The sequence below is a fragment of the Dermochelys coriacea genome, chromosome 3, assembly GCF_009764565.3.
Source record: "Dermochelys coriacea isolate rDerCor1 chromosome 3, rDerCor1.pri.v4, whole genome shotgun sequence".
Taxonomy (NCBI): Eukaryota; Metazoa; Chordata; order Testudines; family Dermochelyidae; genus Dermochelys; species Dermochelys coriacea.
Genome location: NC_050070.1, coordinates 108,562,482 through 108,577,942, shown reverse-complemented (window position 1 = coordinate 108,577,942; position 15,461 = coordinate 108,562,482). Strand labels below are relative to the sequence as shown.

The following is a 15,461-nucleotide window of genomic DNA, read 5'->3' as shown; positions in this document are numbered from 1 at the left end:
TAATCAATATCCTCTTTCATGTATCTTGGAAGTACATAGCCGTCTATTCTCATCACCTCAGTGCAAAAAAAGTCATTGCACTGCCTAAATTCCTTTTCTAAAGATATTTCAGCTTCTGTATTACATTGCTATCTTATTGTACCCTACTTATTTCTCTTGCTGACTCAGCAGTTTATTCAGCATTCTATCCACTTGTAGTTTAAAAAAAGTCTTACCTATATTGCTTCATACATGCTAGCCAAATTCAATACCGGAACTCTTCTTTCTTATTAAGCACTGCTATATATCAAAAAGTGGCTTGAAATCACTCTGTTCCTTTCCTTCCTGGAATTTCCAAGTAATATAGATTCATTATAAATATTTATATAAAAATACACTAATGACAGCTGAAAAGTATGAGCATTCCTTCTTGTCCCTCAGTACTGGAAATTGCAAAAACAATGTATTGTGTGTGTTGCATAGTCTCTTGGATTCTCTGCAGGAATTCAGAGGCTACAAAATTCCTCTCTGAAAGCCCTACAGAGAAAATGTACTTTCTCCTCTGTATTAAGACTACATTATGGCAAAAGTGAAGTTAAAGAATATCTAGTGCAACAATATATAAAATAGATTTTCAAAATCCTACTTACAGCATAGAAGAGGAAGAGAGCAGAATTGAGGGTCAGACTGTAAGTAGAAGGGTGAAAGATCTGTTGATATGGAGAAATGAAGAAAAGGATGGTGCATTAAGAATGGTGTTGGGGCAGAAAAGGGAATGAGAAGCCCTCAACACATTTGGATCAGACCTCATCATTTTGGGGGATTTTCTAAACAGTTTCAAAACATTCCAGGTTCCATCATCTCTACTACTCCAATCCCAAGTGAGCTATCGGCTATTCTCTCTAAAAGGCTTTCCTCATCTACTACAATCTTTTATACTGTGGATATAATTGATCTGAGCCAAGGATTTGCCAGTTTAGAGTAGTAGAAGCTGCTTACTATAAATCTATTTGTTTTCACTGAAGTGGTAAAGCATTTTGATATTTTACTTTCCTGGCCACAAGAAAGTATCAAAGACAATTGCTGGGTTATTACCCTTTTGCTTCTTTTGTGAATACTGAGATGAAAAATTAACAGTTACGAGCTTTTGAGTCCATAACATTTCACTTGTCCCTAGGTAGACTGACCGCCTTCTTGCTGTTCAGTCAGATTCTTCTTATATTTCAGAGTAGACCTTATTTATCTTTGTTTTCCTTGGCATTTTTACATTTAATTTACAATAGTCACTTATAGTTGTCATCTTCTAGCTTTTGTCCCCTCTATATGGGGTCGGCTTTTCAAATCATTTTTCTCCATTGCTGTCTGTCTTCATACAGTTCCTTGGAAACTCCACAGCTAATCAAATCATCTTGTATGACAACCATCCATCTAGTGTTGGGTCTTCCAACCTTTCTCTCACCCTCCACTTCTAAGCATTCACTGTAGTACTATTTGTTAAATGAAGTACAGTTTTAATCTTAAAAATGACTGTTAAAACAGCATTTTAGGATTCCATATGTATCTGTCACAAATTGAAAACTCCTCCTAGACTCTGAAAGTCAAGCTTGGTTCTTTTCTTCTCATGAATCAATTCAATAATAAAGATACAAGTCAAAACTCACTCCTCTTACACCACTGCAACATCGTTGTTTTCAAATTAAGCAGTCACATTGACACATGCGGCAAGCGAGGGAAGGAATTAATTCTGCAGAATCTTTATTTGTGTTGAGGCATGACAAGGAAAGAACTTACCTGCAATGCCTGGTGGCTGAGGCAGGGTAGGTTGCATTCTTGACTACTGCTATGGACTGCCGAGGTGGTCAGATAGCAGAGGCAGTCCAGGGCAATGGTTGGAGTTCTTGCAGGGCTCAGTAGCTGGAAGATCCAATCCAACGGGCTGGATCAGTGGGTTGGAGAGGTGAGGTCAAGTGAGGTGGTAAGAGAGGGCCAGGTGAGTCAGCAGTGCAATGATGCAGGGCCAAGCAGGGCATCAAAAGGCAGGAAATAGTCTGTTGCTCAGATTGCTCCCTCTTCCTTTTGGGGTTTTTATGTAGTCCAGGTACCTAATGAGAGTACTGCCCATCCCTCCAATCAGGGACCTGGGTTGTGGCTGCTGTGGATCTTTAGGCCTTTAACACTAAGGTGGTTGGTCAGGGGTGGTGGTTCAGTGCATCACCATGTCACAGCAGCTGAAATGCCTCCTAAGGACATAGCAGGCTTGGGTTCGATACCAAGTTCCTGATATTACCCCTCCTCCCTCAGGGCACCGAAGGACTGAGCTTGTCCAGTTGAGCTCTGTGGAAGGCTCTTGGCTTTTTGGCAGTGTGCACATAAGGGGCTGGTTCTTGCAGCCCATATCCTTCCCAGTTGACAAGGTACCATCTCTTCCCTCTCTGTATATGGAAGTCTTGAATTTTGTGGACAAGGAACTTTTCTTGGCCTTGGTCTTGGACTGGCAGAGGGGAAGGTTGTTTACATTTGAGACAGGGGTTGCCAGGGAAGGGTTTAAGAACTGAGACATGGAATACAGGGTGCACCTTAAGGTAGCAAAGAAGTTGAAGTTCAAAGGTTTATGAGTTGATTTGCCTGCAGATCTGGTAAGGTCTTAGGTACTGGTAATCCAGTTTACATTCAAGGCTGCCTGTCATAAGGTGCTTGGCCATACCTTTTGTCCTACTGCAAATGTAGGGCCATCCTGTCGGTGATGGCCAGCATTATGTTTGTATGTCATCTTGGCTGCAAATAGGTATTGTTTCAACTCTTCCTAAGTTTGATGGATTTAATGAACCAGGTCTGAGGCTGCAGGAACTCTGGGTTCTGTGGGCACTATAGGATGAAAAAAGGGGTAGAAGCCATCATTTTGTAAAAAAAAAACTGACACATCTTGGTTGAGGCATGGTCTACGTTGTTGTATGGGAATTCTGAGTATGGAATCAGTGAAACTGAGTCATTTGGGTGGTATTTTGTGTAGCATAGCAGGTGCTGTTCCAATAATTGGTTCATTCTTTCTGACTGGCTGTTGATTTATGGATGGTGGGCAGTAGATACATTGAGAAGCATATCTAGGAGGTGGAAAACCTGTTTCCAAAACCAAGACACAAACTGGGAACCCTGGTCTGAGGTGAGATGGTCTGGGATGCCATGGAGATGGAACATGTGTGACGAGGAGGTGAGTGTTCCCTGTGCACTTCTTCCCACAACTGAGGACACCAAGTGCCATCTTTGTCAGTTGATCACCAATTGTCAGTGTGGTGTGACATATCTCAGATTCTGAGAATTCAACAATGAAGTCTATTGTAATGATAGCCCTAGGTCCCTATGGGGTCTCTGGGTATTAACATCCCAAGGGATTTAGTTCCGTGAACTTTGGTACAGCATCAGGTGCCTCAAGACTTGACATTGAACATCAGACTTCAGTGTTGTCCACAAGAATGACTGATGTGCTATGGGAGTTGCCTTTATCTGGCCAAAGTGTCCAACCCAAGGGACATAATGGCAAATGTGTAGGACCCTCCAAATGATGGAGTCCCTCAGGGACGTAAATGTGCCCGTGAATGAGGAGGAGTCCATCCTTTTGTGTGAACTTGTGTTGGAAGTTTGGAGTATCTGTGTGAAGGGGTCATTTGGTAGGGCGGAACGTATGGTCATGAACAAATCTGATAGCGATGCTCCTCTGAGAAAGTTATGCAGTTTCAGGATGCAGGAATGACCTTCTTAAGGTCCTTTAGGATTGTTGGAATATTCCTCCTTGTGGGAGAGAGGTCTACCTTGCCATTGCGGGAACCAGGGTGGTAGGTGATAGTAAAAATCAAACGTAGCAAAAAGGAGAGCTATCAATGGGTTAGGGATTTCACAGAGTGCATGTATGCTAGATTTTGTGATCAGTGAACACCTTCTAGATAATGACTCCAGGTGTCAAAAGTCATTTGATGGCAAGTAGCTCCTTGTCTGCAATTTCATAATTGTATTTAGCAAGAGTGAGTTTGCAGGAATAGCACACAGAGGGATGAAATTCTTGTTTGAGGCCTGTTTCTAGGACAGAATCACCCCAATAGTGACTTTGGAAGCATTGGTTTCCAGGACAAATGGCTGGCTTGGGTCAGTATGTATGAAGATGGGTGTGGAGGTGAGTGCAGTCTTCAGATGATCAAAGGCTCCTTGGGCTTCTGATGTCCAAGTAAACTTGATGGGTTTTCACAGCAGAGAGGATATATGGATCAGGATTCGGAAGTAGTCCCATATAAATCATCTATAGAAATCTACAGACAGCTGCAGCGGCACAGGAGCTAGCAAACAGAGTTGTAAACGGGATTTTGAGTGGGAGTTCTGTTGGAGGAGAAGGTATTTGTACTTGGTTTTGTATTTTTAGTATTTGTGTGTGTGTGTAGAGGCTTGTAGGGGCTTTGTGCTGGGAGAGAAGCTGAGCCCTGATTAGGGTGTGGGGCTTTTCTGACTAGGGGTCCTATAAAGGTAGCAAGCCAGCCAGTCAGGCAGCGGCACAGACAGCTGCAGTGGCACAGGAGCTAGCAAACAGAGCTGTAAACAGGGGAGTTTGAGTAGGAGTTTGAAAGGGGAGTTTGTATTGTGGTGTTTGTTTGGGGTTTGTTTTTGCTGGGGGGGGGTCTTTTTGGTGTGGCTTGTGTTTCCCAGATTAACAGGATTTAGGTGGGAAGGCTATGACGGATACGGAGGCAGCTGTGGGAGTGACTCCTGTAGTGGAAGACACAATGAGGATGACTGGATGTGGAAGCTGTGGTATGTACATGATCCTGGAGGGGGGACCTGGTAAGAGTTTTTTCTGCATGAAATGCCGCCTGATAGAGCTGATAGAGGAAGAGATCCGAGGTTTGGAGATGCAGGTGGAAAGTCTGGTTGAGTTTAGGAAGGGGTTTGAGCAGATGATGGAGCAAAGACATGAGGTATCTGAAGGGAAAAGCTCAGACTTACAGATGGAAGCAGGGCTGGGGAATTTTGAGGGGAGAGTGGGTGAGGAAAGTGGTCAGTGGAAGCATGTGACTAAAAGAACCAGACAGAGGAAAAGACGGGCTAGTGAAGGAGAAATAGAGCTTAGGAATAGGTTTGCAGAGTTGGAAAATGAGGAAGGGGCTCAGCAGGTATTTGTTGAAGGTGGAAGGGTAAGGAAGAAGAGAAGAGAGGCTAGTCCTATAGGAAAAGCAGAAGAGTCAAGGGAGACTACACCAAATATGAGCCCCAGGAGGATACAGGATGGGTTGAAGAGGATTATAAGGGAAAATAGGAATGGAAAGAACTTGCAGCCAGAGGGAACAGGGGAGAGACTGGGGAATAGCACCGTCACCAGGAAAAGGCAGGTCTATGTCATAGGGGACTCTTTATTGAGAAGAATAGACAGGCCTGTAACCAGAGCAGATCCAGAGAATAGAAGGGTGTGCTGTCTTCCGGGTGCTAAGATACGGGATGTAGACCTGAGGTTGAAAAGGATCCTAAAGGGAGCGGGAAAGAATCCCCTAATTATCCTTCATGTGGGAACAAATGATACGGCTAGATTCTCACTGGAAAGTATTAAGGGAGACTATGCTAGGCTGGGGAAGACGCTTAAGAAATTGAGGCTCAGGTGATCTTTAGTGGGATCCTGCCTGTTCCTAGAGAAGGGCAACAAAGGTATAACAAGATTATGACTGTCAACAGATGGCTTAGGCAGTGGTGCTATAAGGAGGGCTTTGGGATGTGTGGCCACTGGGAGTCATTCATGGACAGAGGGCAGTTGTCTCGGGATGGACTTCATCTAAGTAGGGAAGGAAATAGACTTCTAGGATGGAGGCTGACACAACTGATAAAGAGAGCTTTAAACTAGGAATTTGGGGGAGATGGTTGGGAGATGTCCAGGTAAACTCCACACCAGATTTTAGCATTGAGAGGGAAGAAGATGAAGTAAGAAAGGATACAGCCGTGGGTAGGAGAATGTATATAAGGAGCGAGGGCAGTGTGGATACTAGTCTAATAGGTTATACTGGCTGTAGAATGACTGTGCCTAATAGGGTACAAATGTGAGCGAGGCCAAACAGCAAAAATTAAGATGTTTGTACACCAATGCGAGGAGCCTAGGTAACAAAATGGAGGAACTAGAGCTACTGCTGCAGGAAGTGAAACCAGATATTATAGGGATAACAGAAACATGGTGGAATAGTAGTCATGACTGGACTACAGCTATTGAAGGGTATGTGCTGTTTAGGAAAGACAGAAATAAAGGTAAAGGTGGTGGAGTAGCATTGTATATCAATGATGAGGTAGAATGTAAAGAAATAAGAAGCGATGCAATGGATAAGACAGAGTCCGTCCGGGCAAAAATTACATTGGGGAAGATAACTAGTAGAGCCTCTCCTACGATAGTGCTTGGGGTGTGCTATAGACCTCTGGGATCTAATTGTATATGGATAGAGCCCTTTTTAATGTTTTTAATAAAGTAAATACTAATGGAAACTGCATGGCCGTGGGAGACTTTAACTTCCCAGATATAGACTGGAGGACCAGTGCTAGTAATAATAATAGGGCTCAGATTTTTCTAGATGCAATAGCTGATGGATTCCTTCATCAAGTAGTTGCTTAACCGACTAGAGGGGATGCCATTTTAGATTTAATTTTGGTGAGTAGCGAGGACCTCATAGAAGAAATGGCTGTAGGGGATAATCTTGGCTCAAGTGATCATGAGCTAATTCAGTTCAAACTGAACAGAAGGATTAACAAAAATAAATCTGCAACTAGAGTTTTTGATTTCAAAAGGGCTGACTTTCAAAAATTAAGGAAATTAGTTAGGGAAGTGGATTGGACTGAAGAACTTATGTATCTATAGGTAGAGAGGCCTGGGATTACTTTAAATCAAAGCTGCAGAAGCTATCGGAAGCTTGTATCCCAAGAAAGGGGAAAAAATTCATAGGAAGGAGTTGTAGACCAAGCTGGATGAGCAAGCATCTTAGAGAGGTGATTAAGAAGAAGCAGAAAGCATACAGGGAGTGGAAGATGGGAAGGATCAGCAAGGAAAGCTACCTTATTGAGGTCAGAACATGTAGGGATAAAGTGAGACAGGCTACAAGTCGAGTCGAGTTGGACCTTGCAAAGGGAATTAAAACCAATAGTAAAAGGTTCTATAGCCATATAAATAAGAAGAAAACTAAGAAAGAAGAAGTGGGGCCGCTAAACACTGAGGATGGAGTGGAGGTTAAAGATAATCTAGGCATGGCCCAATATCTAAACAAATAGTTTTGCCTCAGTCTTTAATAAGGCTAAAGAGGATCTTAGGGCTAATGGTAGCATGACAAATGGGAATGAGGATATGGAGGTAGATATTACCATATCTGAGGTAGAAGTGAAATTCAAACAGCTTAATGGGACTAAATCGGGGGGCCCGATAATCTTCATCCAATAATATTAAAGGAATTGGCACCTGAAATTGCAGCCCATTAGCAAGAAATTTTTAATGAATCTGTAAACTCAGGAGTTGTACCGAATGATTGGAGAATTGCTACTATAGTTCCTATTTTTAAGAAAGGGAAAAAAAGTGATCCAGGTAACTACAGCCAGTTAGTTTGACATGTATAGTATGAAAGGTCCTGGAAAAAATTTTGAAGAAGAAATTAGTTAAGGACATTGAAGTCAATGGTAAATGGGACAAAATACAACATGGTTTTACAAAAGGTAGATCGTGCCAAACCAACCTGATCTCCTTTTTTGAAAAAGTAACAGATTTTTTAGATAAAAGAAATGCAGTGGATCTAATTTACCTAGATTTCAGTAAGGCATTTGATACCGTGCCACATGGGGAATTATTACTTAAATTGGAGAAGATAGAGATCAATATGAACATCAAAAGGTGGATAAGGAATTGGTTAAAGCGGAGACTGCAATGGGTCCTACTGAAAGGCGAACTGTCAGGCTGGAGGGAGGTTATCAGTGGAGTTCCTCAGGGATCGGTTTTGGGACCAATCTTATTTAATCTTTTTATTACTGACCTTGGCACAAAAAGTGGGAGTGTGCTAATAAAGTTTGCAGATGATACAAAGCTGGGAAGTATTGCCAATTCAGAGAAGGATGGGGATATTATACAGGAGGCTCTGGATGACCTTGTAAACTGGAGTAATAGTAATAGGATGAAATTTAATAGTGAGAAGTGTAAGGTTATGCATTTAGGGATTAATAACAAGAATTTTAGTTATAAGTTGGGGATGCATCAATTAGAAGTAATGGAAGAGGAGAAGGACCTTGAAGTATTGGTTGATCATAGGATGACTATGAGCTGCCAATGTGATATGGCTGTGAAAAAAGCTAATGCGGTTTTGGGATGCATCAGGAGAGGCATTTCCAGTAGGGATAAGGAGGTTTTAGTACCGTTATACAAGGCACTGGTGAGACCTCACCTAGAATACTATGTGCAGTTCTGGTCTCCCATGTTTAAAAAGGATGAATTCAAACTGGAGCAGATACAGAGAAGGGCTACTAGGATGATCCAAGGAATGGAAAACTTGTCTTATGAAAGGAGACTTAAGGAACTTGGCTTGTTTAGCCTAACTAAAAGAAGGTTGAGGGGAGATATGATTGCTCTCTATAAATGTCAGAGGGATAAATACAGGAGAGGGAGAGGAATTATTTCAGCTCAGCACCAATGTGGACACAAGAACAAATGGGTATAAACTGGCCACCAGGAAGTTTAGACTTGAAATTAGACGAAGGTTTCTAACCATCAGAGGAGTGAAGTTTTGGAATAGCCTTCCAAGGGAAGCAGTGGGGGCAAAAGATCTATTTGGCTTTAAGATTCTACTGGATAAGTTTATGGAGGAGATGGTATGATGGGATAATGTGATTTTGGTAATTAATTGATCTTTAAATATTCAGGGTAAATAGGCCTAATCCCCTGAGATGGGATATTAGATGGATGGGATCTGAGTTACCCAGGAAAGAATTTTCTGTAGTATCTGGCTGGTGAATCTTGCCCATATGCTCAGGGTTTAGCTGATCGCCATGTTTGGGGTCGGGAAGGAATTTTCCTCCAGGGCAGATTGGAGAGGCACTGGAGGTTTTTCGCTTTCCTCTGTAGCATGGGGCACGGGTCACTTGAGGGAGGCTTCTCTGCTCCTTGAAGTCTTTAAACCACGATTTGTGGACTTCAATAGTTTAGACATAGGTGAGGTTTTTCATAGGAGTGGGTGGGTGAGATTCTGTGGCCTGCGCTGTGCAGGAGGTCGGACTAGATGATCAGAATGGTCCCTTCTGACCTTAGTATCTATGAAACCATCTATGAAATTCCCAAATTCAGTGAAGTGCTGAATTTCTGAAATGTTTCTTGGTGTTGCCCAAGAGCAAACCACTTCTATCTCTTGGGAGCCCATGTAGACTCCCTCAGTGGAGAGAATGTAGCGTAAGAATTCCACAGTGGGCTGATCAAAGACATATTTCTCCAGCATAACATAGAGGCCACGTTGGCAGATTTTTTTCTAAGATCTTACACACATACTGGTTGTGCATACGCTGGTCTTCAGAGTAAATGAGAATGTCATCTAAGAAGGTGATCACATAGTGGTCCAGTATATCTCATAAGAAGACATCATTAATTAGTTGCTGAAAAGTCTTGGGCATGGTAGTAAGTCCAAAAGGCATCACCAGATATTCGAAGTGGCCATACTGAGCTCAGTTTGACACAGGTTCTAGACCTAACTGAGTAACATCTGTTGTAAAATGTTCATAAGCTCTTTTAGCCTTTTTATCCAATTTGGTAACTATCCATGTCTGGCCATTTTGGAAATAGGTTCTTTTCCAAAGTTGGAACAGTAGTTCTAAGTTGTCGTGCCATCAGGAGCTGTGCGGGACTATATCCAGTAGCCCCTATCGGTGTTGACCTGTAACTCAGAAGTGCAAGGAATGGGTCTTCCTGCTGTAGGACTTTCTTGGCTGTCTGTCTTAGCCTCTCCATTCGCTTTTAGGTAATATAGGCTCCTAGTAGTATGATCAAAATCATATTTCATTCAGAATGACAAATTCTGCTGCAGTAAATTGTGGTCCGTTGTCCATTATTAGTTGTTCTGGAATACTGAAGTGAGCAAAAGTGCATTTCAGTTTCTCAGGAACACTGTGACATGTTATATCTTTCAAGTACTTTGTTTCTATTTACCTGGAGAAATCAACCATCACAACCAGGTAATGATGTCATCTGAATTTGCATAAATATCCAACTAGTCTCTTCCAAGGTCTCCCTTGTAGAGGTGTTTGTACACTGCACGATCCAGCATTGGTTCTTTAGTTGATTAGTTCTGGGTTTCCTTTGAAAAGTCCAATATTCCCAAATAGTCCATTGAGTTTTTCTTCCTTTCTCACTAGGCCTATCATGGCTGCAGCAGAGAAGACTATTTGGTCTATCATCCTTTGATCACATACACTCTAAATGCATAGCTTTTGTCTTTGTACATTGTTTCTGTGGTGAACTGTGCCATGCAGTTCAGAATACCTCCAGGATAGTCAGAGCTGTGGCAGGTGATTTCAGCTCTGGGAGGGGTTGAAGGTGATTTTGAGTCTTTTCTGTGATGACTGTGTCGTCAGCTTCTGAATCTATTTTGAAGTCAGTAGTCTTGCCATGAAGTTCAATTTCACTCTCCAGGTAAGTTCTATGTCATCAAAAGTAATAGACTGCAGAAACTGTGACTGTTCATTGTCTGTATTATGAATCAAATCCCTGACTGCTTTGATGTGGCAAACAGCTGCAAAATGTCCATATTTCATTTATTTATTACACTGTATGCCTTTGGCTGGACATGCATCATCTCTGGGATATGACTTTTTTCCACACTTTGTGGAAGTAGGCTGGAATTTGTTGCTTTTTGTCTGAGAGTTCTGAGGCAAGGAGACAAGGGTTTTATGATAATGACTTTTAACACTTAAATGTCTGCTTACTCAAGTTTCTAAGCTTGTTTCAGGGTTTTCAAGTTTGTCAAATTGCTCTAGGTTTTGCTGTCTCACCTCACCTGCTTTGCTCTTTGTATAGCTGTGGCTAGAGTTAAATCTGTCTTCCAATGTAACTGCTGAGAAAAGTTTTAATCTCTTAACTCAATAACCAGCTAGTTTCTGATATTTTCATGTTTTGCATTCCCATAATCATTGTTTTCAGCCAATGTATGCAAAGCTCTTATAAAACATTTAACATTTTCCCCTGGTTCTTGAATTCTCAGGTGGAAACATGCTTTTTCATAAATCACATTTTGCTGAGGTATAAAGTATGCATCAAACATAGCCAGAATCCTTGCATAGTCATCTTTGTGACTGTCTTCAGTAAAGTCAAAGAATTTAGAGATATGCTCTGCTTGTTTCCCCATATTGTACATTTAAGAAGATACCTGTATATCTCCAGTTTTGTGGAGTTTGTTTGTAATTCAAAATCTTGCAAACTACTGCTTCCAGGCTGTCCACTGTGAAGTTTGTCAAAGCTGAAGTTATTTGGGGCATTGAGAAATGGCATGTTGAGATCCTGAAATCTTTGTTGCTTAGTTTCTTCTGTCTGCAACCTTTGTTGTAGTTTTCCTTCCATTCCTGTTCTTAGTTTACTTCTGACATCATGTCCCTGTACACATATGGACTGGCTACAGAACTTACTTTTATACACCAGATGTGTTCATCATAAGATCCTTTAATGCTCTGCCAGGTATGGCTGAGCTTCGTTTAAATGAGGTATTTTCCACACAGTACCATCTAGTGGCTGAACAGTATAATAGAGTTTAGCATTCCATTACAATACCCTTTTCTGGAAGGCTGAGCCTAGGGGGAGACTGAAGGAATCTGTAATGCCTGGTGGCAACGGTGGGCTAGGGACAGTCTAGAGCAGTAGTGAAGTGTGCACAGGTGGTCAGGTCGAAAGGTGATCAATTAATCTCAGAGGCAGTCCAAGGCAATTGATGGAGTTTTCGCAGGAGCCAGTAGATCCAATCAAAAGGACCAGGTCAGTATGTTGGGGAGATGAGATCAGGTGAAGTGGCAAAGTAGGGTCAGGCAAGGCAGCAGGGCAATAATGTAGGATTAAGCAGGGCAGTAAAGGCAAGCTGGTCTGGGCAGCAACCAGCAGACAATGATCTGTTGCTCACACCATTCTCTTCCTGGTGTCTTTATGTAGTCCTGGTACCCAATGAGAGTTCTGCCTGTCCCTCCAGTCAGGGGTCTGGGGTGTGGCTGCTGTCGGTCTGTAGGCCTTTAGCACTAAGGCTGTTGGTAAGGAGCTATGATTTAGTGCATCACTATGGCCCAGCACCTAAGGTTCTGGTGGGCCAGGGTTAAATATCAGGGTCCTGACACTATCTTGATTCTCAGAGTCTAGTCTGCATTTACATGAGTGGTGGTTAGAAGAAAACATTATTTGATTTATAAACTAAGGAATATCATCTGAAATCACTGAGGGATGAAAAATATAGAACCTTGTGCTACAATTTTTCTCTATAGAACCATACTCTCTTTCCCCCTTCTATGCCCCTTTCTCCCCCTCCTTTTTCCATTTTGCCAGTGAAAATGGGGGGAAACCAGGGAAATTAATATTATATATTTTTGTGCAAAAATTTTATTTTTGAAAACAAGCCATTTTAATAGGCAAAAATTAGTCAAGACATTTCAATCAGTTCAACTAATTATGTGTAATTCTACAGCATCATTTGGTGTTTCACATATTCTTGGAAGAATCCGAGTTTTAAGGAACATACTGACATAGAAACTCTTCTTTGAAAAGAAAAAAAAGTACACTTCTGGGATAACACATAAAACAAATTCTTATCCATAAACATTAATGCTCATTATATGATCTCATTCTGTCAGTGCCTTACAAACAAACCAAGCTGAAAAGCAATTCTGTATAGGATCAATAAATGTTCTTTCCTCATGTCACATTATCTCTGTTTAATGTGTTAATGTCTGCAAATCAAAGTCCAATAATTATTTAGTTACAGACACAGACTTCCTAAATGGTTATTTCTAATACTGAAGACCAGACTGAAGTTTATGAAAGTGACCACACATGGATAAAACCCATATTCCTTCTGGAGGTTTTGGGAATGCAGTCCAGCCCCTGCAGTAGAAAAATACCTGATATATTTTTTCCCCAAAGCATTGCTTTACCCAACAATGCTAATACTCCAAGTAATTATTGATAATCTTCCTCTCAGTGACACATAATATGACAGGCAGTGACAACTAACATGATCCGCTACAAAAACAACAACTCTTACTACAAGAATCAATAAGATGTGCATTATCCAAATGATTTAAATAAACTTCCTGTCTTTTTCCAGTGTAGAACGAGAAGGATCATGCAAGCAGCCAGCACAAAAAGCAGATTGTTGTTGGAGGGGGGAGAGGCATTCTGATTCAATAAGGCATTTATTTGGGGTGATAAGATATGAATATGGACAGAGGCACCATTACTGTGAGAAGGTTTTTCCAAGGAATGTTTATAGTTGATAAAAGGTTGCTTATTCAAAACAATTAATCCGATAGAGAAGGGATCTGAGATACAGGCAATGAACATATCATGAGACACACAGGAAAACACCAGTTACAGTGGGGAATGTTTCTCATATGCCAATAGCTTTGACACATCCAAGAAACTGGACAAGTATAATACCATTGTGAGCTAGGTAGAGGAGAAAGAAGGATGATACAAGATAAGTGACACCAAGGGCTGCCTCTCGTTGATAGGCTGACTGTTGAATAAGTCAGGGATAGAACTAGTTAGAAACTGGAATTTCCATTCTGGAGGAAATCCTGACATTTAGAAATCTGTTTTTGTTCCAATTCCTTAAAAAAAAAAGCCAATGTTTGTATCAATATATTCCACAAAACGAACATTTTAAAAAAGTTTGATTCAGAACCATCAAAATTTTGTTTTGATAATGTCAAAACCTTAATAAAATATAAATGATTAATTATGTATAACGTACATAAAATATTAAACTTTATAAACTAGTAGTAAAAATGAAATGAATCTAAACAATAAAGTCTAAACAATTCATTTTGAATTTTTCCCATTGAAAATTTTATCAGAATTGATATGTTCCTGCAAAAGTATCATTTTTGATGAAATTGCGTCTACAGATGGCAAACTCTTCCACCAAAATTTTTTCTACCAGTTCTAGTTAGAAGGGAGAAAAAAAGAGGTCCTTTATAATAGAAGAACTGGTTGCAACTCCATAATCAAGGTAGAATTCAGTTTCAAACCATTTGTTACGTATGAAGAATACAACATATCCTCCTCAAATTTATAGGCCTTACTCCTTGAGGACAAAATAAATTTTCTTTTAATTTACAATGAATTTGTTTATGAATTAAAATTAATTAAAAACTGGGTTGTTTAAGAAATGTAGCTCTCGTGTCATTCTTTTCTTTGTCTTAAACTTAATTTGTCTTCCTTGTGTATATGCATTATTATACAGTCTTTAATTACCTGATCATGTGCTATTTTTTCCACAGAACCTCTGCCTCATTCTGTGCATCCTGTGATGAATCATGGTTGTGTAATAAAGGAGGCTGTTGTATGTGGGATCCCTTCCTCATTTCTTGCAGGAGTTGGAAGGCGTGTACTGAATGAGGCAGGAGATTGCCAGAAGAGAGAGGATGGTCTCGTTCAGGCAGTTGAATGCTGCCCTGAATAATCTGATTCTATCCCTGCCTAGGCCAGAGTTCCTATGTAATACTAGGCAAATAACAGACCAAACTTTTCAGCTGTGGTCTCTAATTGAGTGTTTTACATCTTCTGGGTTCCTGACTTGAGACCCTGGGGTTTGATTTGCAGAAGTGCATAGCTGCTACTGAAGTTAATGAGAGCTGTGCTTTGCACATATACATTGATATATAATGCTAAGGACTCTGAAAAATTACGTACTTATCTCAAATTGAGCATCCAAAATTAGTGGGCATTTTTTTATTTTAATCTCTGTGCCTCTGCCTCCCATCTGCAAAATAGGGATAATATCACCTCACAGGTAAGTTGTGAAGATAATTAATGTTTGTGAAACCCACAGACTCTCAAGTGATCGCCATAGAAAAGCTTGTGCAGAAATTAATAATTCTGTATTCAAAGGAGGTTTCAATAGGTGTGCTACATAAGTCCTAAGGCTACACACAGAACAATGAGGATAAAACAAAATATTGAACAGTGAAACAGACCTATTACCAGTGGGACCCACAGCTATTTGCTGATAGCAGAGGAATGGTGAAACTCAGATTCATGAGTTCTATTTCAGGCTCTGGAGGGGAGTGTGCTTTAGTGGTCACAGACTTTTCTGCCTGTTTCCCACCAATGTGAACCCTTTCTGCCCTGTCCCTTCCAACATGTTCTCATCCTAGCCCTGTCTCTCCACCAACCCTGGGTCCTTGTCCCAGTCCCGCTCTCCTTGCCTACCCAGTTCCAATTGTTCAGGCTTTTCATCCCAGTTTCAGCTGCCTTGTAT

General features: G+C 41.0%; 1 long non-coding RNA gene across 1 annotated transcript in view; it reads left to right on the top strand.

Annotated features, from left to right (window-relative positions):
• Positions 1-14,603, top strand: part of LOC122459369 — a 39,960-nt gene extending 25,357 nt beyond the window's left edge. Inside the window, exon 4 of the long non-coding RNA XR_006280008.1 lies at positions 14,482-14,603. This is a non-coding gene — a long non-coding RNA (uncharacterized LOC122459369). The remainder of the gene's footprint in view (positions 1-14,481) is intronic.
• The last annotated feature ends 858 nt before the right edge of the window (positions 14,604-15,461 follow it).